The following is a 17,827-nucleotide window of genomic DNA, read 5'->3' as shown; positions in this document are numbered from 1 at the left end:
ACTGTTATCTCTTCAAAACATCTGAAAACCATAATTTTAAGATCAGTTATATATATGTATCACCCCGTTAAAATACTCAACTTGATTTTTAAAGATATTTTGAAAGAATGAAGCGTTTATAGAGCACTTTATTGTGTATTGCTGTACACCCACATGAACTGTGTTCATGTTCATGTTAATTCACAGTACATAAACTTTATATGAATACTTTTTTTAGCTTAATATTAATTAACATTAATAAATGCTATTTATTTATTGGTCATGTTAACTAATATAGTTAATTTTAACAAATGAAACTGGATGGCAACATTTAATATTTTGTGTGTATGTGTCTGTGTGTTGATTTTAAAGTGTAATCCTTTCAATTCTGTAAACTTAAAATCCAAACTAGCAGATGGTTACTTTGAATGCATGTGCCAACTGGGCACCGTCTTCCTTATTGATTCTTAGTTATGTAGCACTTAAGAGTGATGTCTTATAACAGGAGTCACCAGCAAAGCAATATCCACACAAAAATTGTACAGATAGGTAACAATGACATTTAAGCAGAAGTGGTGGACGCAAAGCAAGCAATAATAACATTTTGCTATCATCATGAATCATGTTCTTATCATCTTCATCAGAAAATAGGGAATTTGTAGCATACTGGTTCACAGTTGGCATTTATCTGAAGTCCTTGCATTGATTGCATTTAGTTAAATCAACATTATATTTGGTCAGTCTGATCTTGAGGCCTTAGAGATGTTAAATTGTGAAGATCTTGAGTTTTCATTAAAGGGCAGTTCCGTGGTGGCCTGACAAAGTTTGATGTTTCTGCATAGACATAGAAGTGGTTATAACTTAGCCTGAAAATGTCTGATCTGCCACAAAATTCACAGGTTTGGTAAGAGTCCTGGCCTGAAGACACCTAAAGACCAATATTCAGATATTATCATAGCGCCACCTGTTGGCAGCAGGATATATCATATATTTCACTAACTCAAACATACCAAGGTCAATCTGCACCAAACTTCATATGTTTGATAATAGTGCTGGCCTGAACACATCTACATGCCAATAATCAGTTATAGGCATAGCGCCACCAGCTGGCAGCGGCAAGTTTGGCACATTTAAGTGACTTTGACATATTTCTCCTACATTTACTGTATTAAAAGCATACTGCCCACCGTTTGCTGTTTTCCTGAAGCCACCGGTCGGCGGTGAGCCCGGGTGCGAGGGCCCGTTCATCGCTGCTCGCAGCTTTAATTATTATTATTATTATTATTTCATCAATGTTTTGGGTCATTTCGGGGCCCTTAACATACACGAAAACTCTTGAAACTTTGCACACACATTGGAACCTGCGGCCATCAGGGCCGGACAAACTTTGACATGGGGGGGTCACCTGGGGGGGGCGTGGCATCGCGTTAAAAATTGCGACTTTTGAGGGACTCTGGAGCACACACCGGATGACCTACAGTTATCAAAATTCATACACGTATAGACCTCATCGGGCTGAACAACTTTCATGCTCAAAGTCAGTGCTTCGCCTAACAGGAAGTCAGTTATTCAGGGATGTCTAAAAAGCGCATGCAATGGAATTTGAAATACTTCTCCTAGGCCTTTCCACCGATAGCCACCAAACTCGGTCAACATGATCTCAAGACATTGGAGACGCAAAATTGCCAGGGGAATTTTGATATTTCGAACGGTTTGGCCGTGGCGGGGCGACAAAGTTATGGCGAGAAATGAGAAACAGGAAGTGTCTAATAACTTTTACACACTTTGTCTGATTTTGACCAAACTTCAGCAGTTTGTTCATCGTATGATGCCAATCACAGAGATGTGACTATTATGAGTAAAAGTTATAGCGCCACCAACTGGCAGCAGAAAGCGCAACGTTTTCTAAATGCTTTTAAATCAGCCTCTTAATTTTACTCAATTTGCTTCAAACTTCATCCCAGTAATGTTGAAACACGGCTGAAGAGAATCTGTGAAGGGCATTATCGATAACTTTTATCATGTTGCCATGGCAACGTGTCAAACTTTAACTTTAGTTTTTTGTGCTTTCGAGCCACTATAAATACTTAGAATTTCATGAAACTCAACACACACATCTGTATTAATGATATTTAGACACTGATAAAAGCCCATAAATGGGCGTGGAGGAGGCACTCTATAGCGCCACCTTTTGACAAAAGTTGGGGGTATAGTTTTGCCTACAGTCACCAAACTTGGTACGTATATTGGTCTCATCAATCCGGACAACTTTCTAATTAACACTCATTAGCTATAATAAACAGGAAGTTGGCTATTTTTATTGGAATGTGGATTTTTGGAAAAATCAGGCTGTAAATAAAATCATACTAAACAAAGCAGAAACAAGAAGTTCACACCAAACTTTGTCAACATGATAAGAATATACTCAAAATGCTAAATTGTGAGTGGATTTGGTATATCTTGAACGGTGTTGATGTGGTGATTTTTTAAAGTCACAGTAAAATAAAGTAGCATTCATTTTCATATATCTTTAAAGTGCCTAATACCAACTCTTCAAAACTTTGTATATATGAAGAACAAATAATTCTTAGAAAATACACTTGGTATCAAAATTTTATCATGCTCAGAGGCCCCAAAAACATTAAAAGTATCCAGATGTGAGAGAGAAATGAAGACTGTAATACGAGGGATGAACACCAGAGGTCCTCGTATGATAAGGAATATTTTTACCTCTAATCCTATTCTTCTCATTCTCAATGTAAAACAAATAAACAAATGCAGATTCATTTGCAGTTTTTATGTACTGTACTGTCAGAATACTTTTACCTAATTTTTAAATAAACACTAAAAAGCATTAAAAATCTTTTTTTTTATGAAAAATTATGAAATGTTTTGTTTGTCTCTCACTGATTTGGTAACACTTTCTATGAAGCCCCTATTATAAGGGTATTTCTAAGGCATTATAATGAACGCATAATGCATTATAAAAAAAAACATATAATATATTATATCATCCATTGAATATTCATAACAACAAATATCATACATTATAATACTTAAATATTAGAGGTTATAGCTTTTAAGATTATGATTATTTATAACACACAATAGAAACCATATTAAATCTACTTCATTTGTAATGGACTATATCATATTAGATTTATTTTTTTACATTATATTCTATTCTATTGACTATAAGCAACTAACTCTCACCAACTAACACTCCTTACAGTGTAGACTTAGGTTAATGTTAGGCTAAGTAGACGGTTCGTGTTCTTGCAAAGTTACTTATAATCAGTTTGTCTTTCTGAACTGTCAAAATACAGTGTTAGCATATATTTAGCACACTTCTAATAATAATTACTGCTAGTTGACATGCAGTTGCAGAGTTACTTATAAAAAGCTGTCTAACGGGTACCATCAAAATAATTAAACTGATCATATTATACATTCATCTGATGATACCTGATCTTATGGCTATTTGAGAAATATTATTATTATTACTTATAAGTGGTCTTTGTATGCTTTAAGTAAAGTGACATCAGTAAGATGGCAAAATATGAGACTTATACATTACAACTATGAGGAGGTAATCATACTCATAAAAGCTATAATAAAAATGTAAAAATACGAATAAATTAAAACTGTTCTTATGAATGCTCATGAGATGATACAACATATTATAAGGTTTTTATAATGTATAATGCATTCATTATAATGCCTTAAGAATACCCTTATAATGTGTTATAAATACATGAACCCACAAATATTTTAAATATATATTACAAATATAAATAAATGTACTAATGTACCTTTTAATAATATATGAATACTTTTTGTAGTTTAATATTAATTAACATTAATAAATGCTATTTAATTATTGTTCATGTTAAGTAATATAGTTAATGTTAACAAATTAAACTGGGTGGCAAAATTTTAAATATTGTGTGTATGTGTCTGTGTGTTGATTTTAATTAACCCTTTCAATTCTGTAAATTTAAATCGACCCTGGCAGAAGGGTTACTGTGAATGCATGTGCCAACTGGGCACCGTTTTCCTGATGCTATTGTGATGGTGACTGCGCAGACGGCGAGGGCCCGGTCATCGCTGCTTGCAGCTTTAATTTGTTTTTTTTTTGTTTTTTTTTATTTTTTTTCAACCGTTGGGGCACTTTTGGGGGCCTTAACATACTCAAAAACTCTTGAAAATTTGCACACACGTCGGAATCTGCCGTCGTCCGGACGCCACAGAGGCTGGGACCCAGGCGTGGTTCAGGGCCTCTACAGCGCCCCCTGGAACACAGTTTGAAAACTTGATGTACTGCGCACACATACTTGCACGTACTCATATGAAACTCGGTACACATATAGAACTCATCGAGCTGAACAACTTTTGTACTCTATGTCATGGGCTCCACGCAACAGGAAGTGGGATATTTAGGGCTGTTTAAAAAGCGCATGCTCTGGAATTTAACGTACTCCTCCCAGGAATTCCATGGGATTGTCACCAAACTCGGTCAGCATGATCTCAAGACATTGGGGACGCTAAATTGCGAGGAGATTTTTGATATCTCGAACGGTTTGGCCGTGGCAAGGCGACAAAGTTATGGCGAGAAATGAGAAACAGGAAGTGTCTAATAACTGTTGCACACATTGCCTGATTCTGATGAAACTTCACCAGTTTGTTCCTTGTATGATGCCGATTCCATAAATGTGACTATTATGAGTCAAAGTTATAGCGCCACCAACTGGCAGCAGGAAACGTGTCATTTTCAAAATGCTTTGAAATCAGCCTCTTAATTTTACTCGATTTTCTTTAAACTTCATCAAAATCATGTCAAAACACGGCCGATAAGAATATGTAAAGGGGTCGATGATAAATCAAATGCTGTTGCCATGGCAACGTGTCAAACTTTAAAATTACATTCCTGTCTTTTCGAGGCAGATAACATGCTTAGAATTTCATGAAACTCAACACACACATCAAGATTAATGATAGTTAGACACTGGCAAAAGGTCATAAATGGGCGTGGAGCAGGCACTCTATAGCGCCATCTTTTGACAAAAGTTGGGGGGTTAGTTTTTCCTACAGTCACCAAACTCTGTACTTATATTGTTCTCATCAATCTGGACAACTTTCTAAATCAAACTCATTAGCTAAGACCAACAGAAAGCCGGCTATTTTGATTTGAATGTGGATTTTTTGAAAAATCAGGTAGTAAACAAATTCACACTACTCCTAAGAACAACCAGCTTTTCACACCAAACTTTTTTAACATGAAGAGAAGATTCTGAAGATGTTAAATTGCGAGCGGATTTGGGATATCTCGAACGGTGTTGACGTGGTGATTTTTTAAAGATGTAGTAAAAAACATAACCCTAATTTTTTATATCTTTAAAGTGCAGCATCCAAACTCTTTAAAACTTTTTTCACACATAGATCTAATCATTCTGAGCAAGTGCTGGAAATATTAATTTTATACAAGCTTCAATGAATTAAAGAAAATTAAAAAAATAACTCAGAAACCTGCTGTCACTCTGGTGAATGTCTCTACAGTATGTATGTGCGTTCAGTCAGGCACAGAGAAGCTCATTATTGCAGGGGGGAGGGGTGAGAGGCAGAGAGGGTGACAGAGTAGAGAGCCATCCTACAGACCATCTTTGAACAAAATGCACATACTGTATGTAGTGTAATTACATAAATATGTCTGATCTTTGAGAGTCTGATATTTTGAGAAAATATAAAGGGTCACTAAGTCTTTCATTGTTCGTATTTTGCAGTTGTTGTTTTTTATTTATTTTTTACTTAACTGTACCATGAACTTGTCCTATTCAGTCACATAGCAAAAGATTTAAAAAAATACAACTTTTTAGCATGATCAATTTATCTTCATTGATAGACAATATTTACATAGTGTTATTTATTGAATATAAAATAATAATAATACAAAATTAAGACAAACTTTGACAACAAAACAAACGTTACTGTTATCTCTTCAAAACATCTGAAAACCATAATTTTAAGAACAGTTATAAATATATATATCACCCCGTTAAAATACTCAACTTGATTTTTAAAGATATTTTGAAAGAATGAAGCGTTTATAGAGCACTTTATTGTGTATTGCTGTACACCCACATGAACTGTGTTCATGTTCATGTTAATTCACTGTACATAAACTTTATATGAATACTTTTTTTTAGCTTAATATTAATTAACATTAATAAATGCTATTTATTTATTGGTCATGTTAACTGATATAGTTAATTTTAACAAATGAAACTGGATGGCAACATTTTATATTTTGTGTGTATGTGTCTGTGTGTTGATTTTAAAGTGTAACCCTTTCAATTCTGTAAACTTAAAATCCAAACTAGCAGATGGTTACTGTGAATGCATGTGCCAACTGGGCACCGTCTTCCTTATTGATTCTTAGTTATGACAACAATTGATTTTATACAAAAATATATTATACAAAAATTGTACAGATAGGTAACAATGACATTTAAGCAGAAGTGGTGGATATAAAGGAAGCAATAATAACATTTTGCTATCATCATGAAATACATGTTCTTATTTGTAGCATACTGGTTCACAGTTGGCATCTATCTGAAGTCCTTGCATTGATTGCATTTAATTAAATCAACATTATATTTGGTCAGTCTGATCTTGAGGCCTTAGAGATGTTAAATTGTGAAGATCTTGAGTTTTCATTAAAGGGCATGTCCGTGGTGGCCTGACAAAGTTTGATGTTTCTGCATAGACATAGAAGTTGTTATAACTTAGCCTGAAAATGTCTGATCTGCCACAAAATTCACAGGTTTGGTAAGAGTCCTGGCCTGAAGACACCTAAAGACCAATATTCAGATATTATCATAGCGCCACCTGTTGGCAGCAGGATATCTCATATATTTCACTAACTCAAACACACCAAGGTCAATCTGCACCAAACTTCATATGTTTGATAATAGTGCTGGCCTGAACACATCTACATGCCATTTATAGGCATAGCGCCACCAGCTGCCAATGGGAAGTTTGGCACATTTAAATGACTTATGACATATTTCTCATATATTTACTGTATTAAAAGCATACTGCCCACCGTTTGCTGTTTTCCTAAAGCCACCGGTCGGCGGTGAGCCCGGGTGCGAGGGCCCGTTCATCGCTGCTTGCAGCTTTAATTATTAGGGCCCGAGCCCAAAAGGGCGAAGGCCCTATTGTTCTTCTAAGGGTTATTAGGGCCCGAGCCCAAAAGGGCGAAGGCCCTATTGTTCTTCTAAGGGTTCTTATTTTTTTTTTTTTTTTATTTTTTTTTCAACCGTTGGGGCACTTTTGGGGGCCTTAACATACTCAAAAACTCTTGAAAATTTGCACACACGTTGGAATCTGCGGCCATCAGGACGCCACAGAGGCTGGGACCCGGGCGTGGTTCAGGGCCTCTACAGCGCCCCCTGGAACACAGTTTGAAAACTTGATGTACTGCGCACACATACTTGCACGTACTGATATGAAACTCGGTACACATATAGATCTCACTGAGCCAAACAACTTTTGTACTCTATGTCATAGGCTCCACGCAACAGGAAGTGAGATATTTAGGGCTGTTTAAAAAGCGCATGCTCTGGAATTTAACGTACTCCTCCCAGGGTTTCCATAGGATTGTCACCAAACTCGGTCAGCATGATCTCAAGACATTGGGGACGCTAAATTGCGAGGGGATTTTTGATATCTCGAACGGTTTGGCCGTGGCAAGGCGACAAAGTTATGGCGAGAAATGAGAAACAGGAAGTGTCTAATTACTGTTGCACACATTGCCTGATTCTGATGAAACTTCACCAGTTTGTTCGTTGTATGATGCCGATTCCATAAATGTGACTATTATGAGTCAAAGTTATAGCGCCACCAACTGGCAGCAGGAAGCGTGTCATTTTCAAAATCCTTTGAAATCAGCCTCTTAATTTTACTTGATTATCTTCAAACTTCATCAAAATAATGTCAAAACACGGCCGATAAGAATATGTAAAGGGTTCGATGATAAATCAAATGCTGTTGCCATGGCAACGTGTCAAACTTTAAAATTAGATTCCTGTCTTTTCGAGGCAGATAACATGCTAAGAATTTCATGAAACTCAACACACACATCAATATTAATGATAGTTAGACACTGGCAAAAGGTCATAAATGGGCGTGGAGCAGGCACTCTATAGCGCCATCTTTTGACAAAAGTTGGGGGGTTAGTTTTTCCTACAGTCACCAAACTCTGTACATATATTCTTCTCATCAATCTGGACAGCTTTCTAAATCAAACTCATTAGCTAAGACCAACAGGAAGCAGGCTATTTTGATTTGAATGTGGATTTTTGGAAAAATCAGGCTGTAAACAAATTCACACTCCTTTTAAGAACAACAAGGTATTCACACCAAACTTTTTTAACATGAAGAGAAGATTCTGAAGATGTTAAATTGCGAGCGGATTTGGGATATCTTGAACGGTGTTGACGTGGTGATTTTTTAAAGATGTAGTAAAAAACATAACCGTAATTTTTTAATATCTTTAAAGTGCAGCATCCAAACTCTTTAAAACTTTTTTCACACAGAGATCTTATCATTCTGAGCAAGTGGTGTAAATATCAATTTTATACAAGCTTCTATGAATTAAAGAAAATTAAAAAAAGAAATTAGAAACCTGCTGTCACTCTGCCTGTGCCTGTCTGTGTTCAGTCACCATTGAGTCACTGAAGAGTGACTGAAGGGGGGAGGGGTGTAAGGGAGAAAGACCAGTGGAACATGCTGTTTTGCTTAAGACCATCTTTGAGGAAGATGCACATTGCTGTAGCGTAATCGACATAAATATGTCTGATATTTTGAGAAAATATAAAGGGTCATTAAATCTTTCATTGTTTGTATTTTGCAGTTGTTGTTTTTTATTTATTTTTACTGAACTGTACCATGAACTTGTCCTATTCAGTCACATAGCAAAAGATTAAGAAAAATACAACTTTTAAGCATGAGTGATTTATCTTCATTGTAGACAATATTTTCATAGTGTTATTTATTGAATATAAAATTATAATAATTAAAAATTTCAAGACAAACTTTGACAACAAAACAAACTTTGCTGTTATCTGTTCAAAACATCCGAAAACCATCATTTGAAGATCAGTTATATATATATCGCCCCATTAAAACACTCAACTTGATTTTTAAAGATATTTTGAAAGAATTAAGCGTTTATAGAGCACTTTATTGTGTATTGCTGTACACCCACATGAACTGTGTTCATGTTCATGTTAATTCACAGTACATAAACTAAAAGATACTAATTTACCTTTAAACAATATATGAATACTTTTTTTTTTAGCTTAATATTAATTAACATTAATAAATGCTATTTAATTATTGTTCATGTTAACTAATATAGTTAATGTTAACAAATGAAACTGGATGGCAACATTTTATATATTGTGTGTATGTGTCTCTGTGTTGATTTTAAAGTGTAACCCTTTCAATTCAGTAAACTTAAAATCCAAACTAGCAGAGGGTTACTGTGAATGCATTTGCCAACTGTGCACCGTTTTCCTAATTGATTCTTAGTTATGTAGTGCTTAAGAGTGATGTCTTATAATAGGAGTCACCAGCAAAGCAATATCCACATACAAATTGTACAGATAGGTAACGATTTAAGCAGAAGTGGTGAATGTAATGCAAGCAATAATAACATTTTGTTATCATCATGAATTACATGTTCTTATCATCATCATCAGAATATAGGGAAAATGTTCACATTTGGTTCACAGTTGGCATTATCTGAAGTCCTTGCAGGGGATTAGGTTTATAGCAAACTCCTCCTAGACATTTAATGAAATCAACATTATATTTGGTCAGTCTGATCTAGAGGCCTTAGAGATGTTAAATTGTGAAGATCTTGAGTTTCAGTAAAGGGCATGTCCGTGGCGGCCTGACAAAGTTTGATGTTTCGCCATGGACATAGGTGTAATAACTCAGCCATAAAATGTCTGATCTGCCTCAAACTTCAGAGGTTTGGTAAGAGTCCTGGCCTGAAGACACCTAAAGGCCAATATTCAGATATTATCATAGCGCCACCTGTTGACACCAGGATATATCATATCTTTCACTAACTCAAACATACCAAGGTCAATCTGCACCAAACTTCATATGTTTGATAATAGTGCTGGCCTGAACACATCTACATGCCATTTATAGGCATAGCGCCACCAGCTGCCAATGGGAAGTTTGGCACATTTTGGACTTATGACATATTTCTCATATATTTACTGTATTAAAAGCATACTGCCCACCGTTTGCTGTTTTCCTAAAGCCACTGGTCGGCGGTGAGCCCGGGTGCGAGGGCCCGTTCATCGCTGCTTGCAGCTTTAATTATTATTTTATTTTTTTTTTTTTTTTCAACCTTCCGGGCACTTTTGGGGGCCTTAACATACTCAAAAACTCTTGAAAATTTGCACACACGTCGGAATCTGCGGCCATCAGGACGCCAAAGAGGCTGGGACCCGGGCGTGATTCAGGGCCTCTACAGCGCCCCCTGGAACACAGTTTGAAAACTTGATGTACTGCGCACACATACTTGCATGTATTGATATGAAACTCGGTACACATATAGATCTCACTGAGCCAAACAACTTTTGTACTCTATGTCATAGGCTCCACCTGACAGGAAGTGAGATATTTAGGGCTGTTTAAAAAGCGCATGCTCTGGAATTTAACGTACTCCTCCCGGGAATTCCATGGGATTGTCACCAAACTCGGTCAGCATGATCTCAAGACATTGGGGATGCTAAATTGCGAGGAGATTTTTGATATCTCGAACGGTTTGGCCGTGGCAAGGCGACAAAGTTATGGCGAGAAATGAGAAACAGGAAGTGTCTAATAACTGTTGACCACATTGCCTGATTCTGATGAAACTTCACCAGTTTGTTCGTTGTATGATGCCGATTCCATAAATGTGACTATTATGAGTCAAAGTTATAGCGCCACCAACTGGCAGCAGGAAGTGTGTCATTTTCAAAATGCTTTGAAATCAGCCTCTTAATTTTACTCGATTTTCTTTAAACTTCACCAAAATCATGTCAAAACACGGCCGATGAGAATATGTAAAGGGGTCGATGATAAATCGAATGCTGTTGCCATGGCAACATGTCAAACTTTAAAATTAGATTCCTGTCTTTTCGAGGCAGTTAACATGCTTAGAATTTCATGAAACTCAACACACACATCAATATTAATGATAGTTAGACACTGGCAAAAGGTCATAAATGGGCGAGGAGCAGGCACTCTATAGCGCCATCTTTTGACAAAAGTTGGGGGGTTAGTTTTTCCTACAGTCACCAAACTCTGTACATATATTAATCTCATCAATTTGGACAACTTTCTAAATCAAACTCATTAGCTGAGACCAACAGGAAGCCGGCTATTTTGATTTGAATGTGGATTTTTGGAAAAATCAGGCTGTAAACAAATGCACACTACTTCTAAGAACAACCAGCTGTTCACACCAAACTTTTTTAACATGAAGAGAAGATTCTGAAGATGTTAAATTGCGAGCGGATTTTGGATATCTTGAACGGTGTGGACGTGGTGATTTTTTAAAGATATAGTAAAAAATATTTTTATATCTTTAAAGTGCAGCATCCAAACTCTTTAAAAAAATTTTCACACAGAGATCTAATCATTCTGAGCAAGTGCTGGAAATATAAATTTTATACAAGCTTCAATGAATTAAAGAAAATTAAAAAGATAACTCAGAAACCTGCTGTCACTCTGGTGAATGTCTCTACAGTATGTGTGTGCGTTCAGTCAGGCACAGAGAAGCTCATTATTGCAGGGGGGAGGGGTGAGAGGCAGAGAGGGTGACAGAGTAGAGAGCCATCCTACAGACCATCTTTGAACAAAATGCACATACTGTATGTAGTGTAATTACATAAATATGTCTAATCTTTGAGAGTCTGATATTTTGAGAAAATATAAAGGGTCACTAAGTCTTTCATTGTTCGTATTTTGCAGTTGTTGTTTTTTATTTATTTTTTACTTAACTGTACCATGAACTTGTCCTATTCAGTCACATAGCAAAAGATTTAAAAAAATACAACTTTTTAGCATGATCAATTTATCTTCATTGATAGACAATATTTACATAGTGTTATTTATTGAATATAAAATCATAATAATAAAAAATTAAGACAAACTTTGACAACAAAACAAACGTTACTGTTATCTCTTCAAAACATCTGAAAACCATAATTTTAAGATCAGTTATATATATGTATCACCCCGTTAAAATACTCAACTTGATTTTTAAAGATATTTTGAAAGAATGAAGCGTTTATAGAGTACTTTATTGTGTATTGCTGTACAACCACATGAACTGTGTTCATGTTCATGTTAATTCACAGTACATAAACTTTATATGAATACTTTTTTTAGCTTAATATTAATTAACATTAATAAATGCTATTTATTTATTGGTCATGTTAACTAATATAGTTAATTTTAACAAATGAAACTGGATGGCAACATTTTATATTTTGTGTGTATGTGTCTGTGTGTTGATTTTAAAGTGTAACCCTTTCAATTCTGTAAACTTAAAATCCAAACTAGCAGAGGGTTACTGTGAATGCATGTGCCAACTGGGCACCGTCTTCCTTATTGATTCTTAGTTATGTAGCACTTAAGAGTGATGTCTTATAACAGGAGTCACCAGCAAAGCAATATCCACACAAAAATTGTACAGATAAGTAACAATGACATTTAAGCAGAAGTGGTGGACGTAAAGCAAGCAATAATAACATTTTGCTATCATCATGAATCATGTTCTTATCATCTTCATCAGAAAATAGGGAATTTGTAGCATACTGGTTCACAGTTGGCATTTATCTGAAGTCCTTGCATTGATTGCATTTAGTTAAATCAACATTATATTTGGTCAGTCTGATCTTGAGGCCTTAGAGATGTTAAATTGTGAAGATCTTGAGTTTTCATTAAAGGGCATGTCCGTGGTGGCCTGACAAAGTTTGATGTTTCTGCATAGACATAGAAGTGGTTATAACTTAGCCTGAAAATGTCTGATCTGCCACAAAATTCACAGGTTTGGTAAGAGTCCTGGCCTGAAGACACCTAAAGACCAATATTCAGATATTATCATAGCGCCACCTGTTGGCAGCAGGATATCTCATATATTTCACTAACTCAAACATACCAAGGTCAATCTGCACCAAACTTCACATGTTTGATAATAGTGCTGGCCTGAACACATCTACATGCCAATAATCAGTTATAGGCATAGCGCCACCAGCTGGCAGCGGCAAGTTTGGCACATTTAAGTGACTTTGACATATTTCTCCTACATTTACTGTATTAAAAGCATACTGCCCACCGTTTGCTGTTTTCCTGAAGCCACCGGTCGGCGGTGAGCCCGGGTGCGAGGGCCCGTTCATCGCTGCTCGCAGCTTTAATTATTCTTCTTCTTCTTCTCCAAAATGAAAAGTCTTTTTGAGGGCCTAAACATGCCCGAAAACTCACGAAACTTTGCACACGCATCAGACCTGGCGAAAATTTACATCTGATATGGTTTTCAAAAGTGGGTGTGGCAAAATGGCTCGATAGCGCCACCTATAAAATTTCAACGGAGTGCCCCTCGAGCTACGTTTCATGTACATGTACGAAACTCGGTACACATATGTAACACACCAATACCTACAAAAAAGTCTCCTGGTGCAACATCCGAAACCCAACAGGAAGTCCGTTATATTGAATTTCCTGTACGATTTTTGTGCAGTTTTTGCCATTTTCAGGCCTCATACTTTAACGAACTCCTCCTACAGTTTTTATCCGATCATCTTCAAATTTGCTGAGTGTCATCATAAGGCCTTTGCGATGTTAAATTGCGAAGCTTTAGAGTTTTCGTCGAAGGGCGTGTCCGTGGCGGCCGGACAAACTTTGATGTTTCGCCATGAAAAAGGAAGTTGCTATAACTCAGGCACACGATGTCCGATCTGCCTCAAACTTCACATGTTTGATGACAGTCCGGTCCTGAACACACGTCAGTGCCCATATTCAGTTATAGTCATAGCGCCACCTGCTGACAACAGGAAATGACATGTTTAACACTGTTACGGACTCCTAGAAACATATTGAAAAGCGTTAACAAGTCTTAAATAGGCTAGCAACATGCTACAAACATGCTAAAACATGCTAGCAACACTTAGCTAAGAGCTAAAGCATGCTATTAATACAAATACAAAAGGAAATTGCTGTAACTCATGTATATAATGTTGAATCTGACCCAAACTTAATATTCAACATGCTACAAAAATAATAAAGCATGCTAGCAACACTTAGCTAATATGCTAAAGCATGCTAATAATACAATGAAACAGGAAGTTACTCTAACTCAGGCATACAATGTCCAATCAGCCCCAAACTTAACATGTTTGATAAGAATCCTGGCCTAAACACACGCCAATGCCCGTATTCAGTTATAGTCATAGCGCCACCAGCTGGTAACAGGAAGCCACATGTTTAATACTGTTGTGGATGCCTAGCAACATTTTTAAAAAATTCAACAACTGTTAAACAGGGTAGCAACATGCTAGAAACATGCTATAACATGTTAGCAACATTTAGCTAAGTGCTAAAGCATACTCTTAATGCAATGAAACAGGAAGTTACTCTAACTCAGGCATGCAATGTCCAATCAGCCCCAAACTTCACATGTTTGATAACAGTCCTGGCCTGAAGATATCTACATGCCAATATTCAGTTATAGTTATAGCGCCACCTACTGTCAACAGGAAGTGACATGTTTAACACTGTGACACACTATTAGCAACACACTAAAAAAGCCATTGAGTGCTAAACTAGTTTAAAACGTACTCAAACATGCTAGCAACACTTACTTAGTGCTAAAGCATGTTGTTAAAGACATAAAACAGGAAGTTACTGTAACTCAGACATGCAATGTCCAATCAGCCCCAAACTTCACGTTTGATAAGAGTCCTGGCCTGAAGATATATACATGCCCATATTCAGTTATAGTCACAGCGCCACCTGCTGACAACAGGAAGTGACGTTTAATGGTATTACGGACTCCTAGCAACATAATAAAAAGCGTCAGCAAGTTTTAAATAGGCTAGCATCATGCTAGAATCATGTTAAAACATGCTAGCAACACTTAGCTGAGAGCTAAAGCATGATACTAATACAAAGAAAAATAAGTGTAACTCATGCATACAATGTCCAATCTGACCCAAGCTTAATATGTTTGATAAGAGTCCTGGTCTGAACACAAGCCCATGCCCATATTCAGTTATAGTCATAGTGCCACCTGCTGGCAACAGGAAGTCACATGTTTAATACTGTTGTGGATGCCCAGCAACATTTTAAAAATATCAACAAGTGTTAAATAGGGTAGCAACATGCTAGAAACATGTTAGCAACATTTATCTAAGTGCTAAAGCATACTCTTAATGCAATGAAACAGGAAGTTACTGTAACTCAGGCATGCAATGTCCAATCAGCCCCAAACTTAATATGTTTGATAAGAGTCTTGGCCTGAATACATTTACATGCCAATATTTAGTTATAGTCATAGCGCCACCAGCTGGCAACAGCAAATTACTTGTTTTACACTAACTTAAGCATGCAATGTACAATTTGCACCAAACTTGACATGTTTGCCAATAGTCCTGGCCTGAAGACATCTAAAAGCCAATATTTTGTAATAGCGCCACCTGTTGGCAGCAGGATATGTCATGACTTACACTCAAGCATGCCATGTTCAAGCTTCACCAAACTTCATATGTTTGATAAAAGCACTGGCCTGAACACATCTGCATGCCAATATTCAGTTATAGGCATAGCGCCACCAGCTGGCAGAAGGAAGATTGGCACATATCAATGACTTTGACATATTCCTCCTACATTTTCTGTGTTAATAGCATAGTGCCCACCATTCGCCACCGATCGGCGGTGAGCCCGAGTGCGAGGGCCCTACCATCGCTGCTTGCAGCTTTAATTACTTAAGATTGATTTTTTTTGCGTATCTTGTAAAAACGTTTAAATTGACAGCAGTTTGCATTTATTAAAAAACTTAAAAAGCACAAACCTTTCTTCAGTCGAATCACAACAAATGCAGGACTATGGGCGCCGCTTTATGACGTCACATAACCAGACCAAAATAAAAGTCCCGTTTACACACTGATGTGTTTATGTGCATTTCCCAAGGGGCAACCTCCCGCTCTCTCTATTGAAACCAACACGGAAGTGTCTTAAAATGCAATTCATCGACTGGCCGCTTGAGGCTGGCTGCAAAAGAGAGTCAGTCCCATTGACTCCCCATGTTAAAATGCCCAACTTTACAGCAGAAAAAAGTATGTTTACAGCCTGGTTCAAAAAATGGTTTTGGTCTATATAGCTAGTTTTGCCCTTCATGTCAACTGTGAGGGGGGTGAATTTTTTTTATAATTCATCCGTTTAAGTTATATTAAGCCTTAAATTTCAGCATAATTAAGGGCGTGTCCACTTGAGTGACAGGGGGATTGCCGCTGCTGTCACCACTGTCGCGCTAGGCGGGCGTGGTTTCAGCAACCAGCTCCACCCACGTCCCGCCTTTTTGCCCATTTTTGATTATCCGGGAGTGACGCGCGGTGACGCGTTTCCAAGATGGCGACGGCCGAATCCCGCCCACAACAGGCTTCAAAATAGCGCTTCAGAATCCTACGGGTGACGTCACGGATACTACGTCCATATTTTTTACAGTCTATGGCATTTCCACAAGTAGCATGGTAAATCTAGAAACATTTATATTTTCGTTTCGTTTCGTTTTTTAAAATTAATGTAGGCTACATTTAAAATACTATACTTTGAGTTTTCTTAACTTGCCATTCATACATAAAACCAGTTAAAGCTGCTGCATAAGTGTTTCTATACAAAGGCTGAAGGAGTGACTGTAAATCTGACACAATACACTCTTTTGACTAATCAAACCCTTATTTATTTACCTTTTTCCCCTATTTGGGAAAGTCACTGAAACACTATAATGGATGTTGTTGTTGTTGTTTGTGTGTTTCTTTTGCTATTGTGGCGAATGAGAACCCAAAAATATATTTGCTGCAGTTTACTTTACCGAACTATGATGACTTCTGAGAGCCCTGAAAATGTGACTAATTCATGAGTGCTTATTCTGCACATGCATACAAGAATGAACTTAACATGATTAATGCATTCGTTTGTTTCATTATTACAATACTTTTACCAATAATCGACAATAATGATCTCTTTTTTTTCCTTTTTGTAATATTGAAGCTTGTAGCTACTCTTTAGTGAATTTAATAATTCATTCATTTTTAATTTAATAATTTGTATATTTTAGTGTGGTTAAATGTAACTCTTTGACTGAAAGGACAACATATTTAGTAAGTAATTATATATAAAATATGCTTTAAAAGCTGGAAAATATGCCTGCCATTATCACACACTAATTTAGGCTGTTAAATGGCATATTCCTGTTTTTGACCAGCAGGTGTCACCTGCGCTCTCTTTATTTAGAGATCATTTTAAGTTGACAAGTAGGAAATATAAAGTGTGTGTGTGTGTGTGTGTGTGTGTGTGTGTGTGTGTGTGTGTGTGTGTGTGTGTGTGTGTGTGTGTGTGTGTGTGTGTGTACACTGTAAACACAATCTCTATATAGGTATTATGTACATTTACAATAACTGTTGTAATGTATTCTACATTAGAAGAATGTTGTGTTGTGTAAATTACTGTATTAACACAATTATACCACAATTATAATGCATTTGTTGAAATAAGAAATTAC

This window comes from Garra rufa, chromosome 4 (genome assembly GCF_049309525.1).
Source record: "Garra rufa chromosome 4, GarRuf1.0, whole genome shotgun sequence".
Classification (NCBI taxonomy): domain Eukaryota; kingdom Metazoa; phylum Chordata; class Actinopteri; order Cypriniformes; family Cyprinidae; genus Garra; species Garra rufa.
This window is presented reverse-complemented; position numbering follows the sequence as displayed.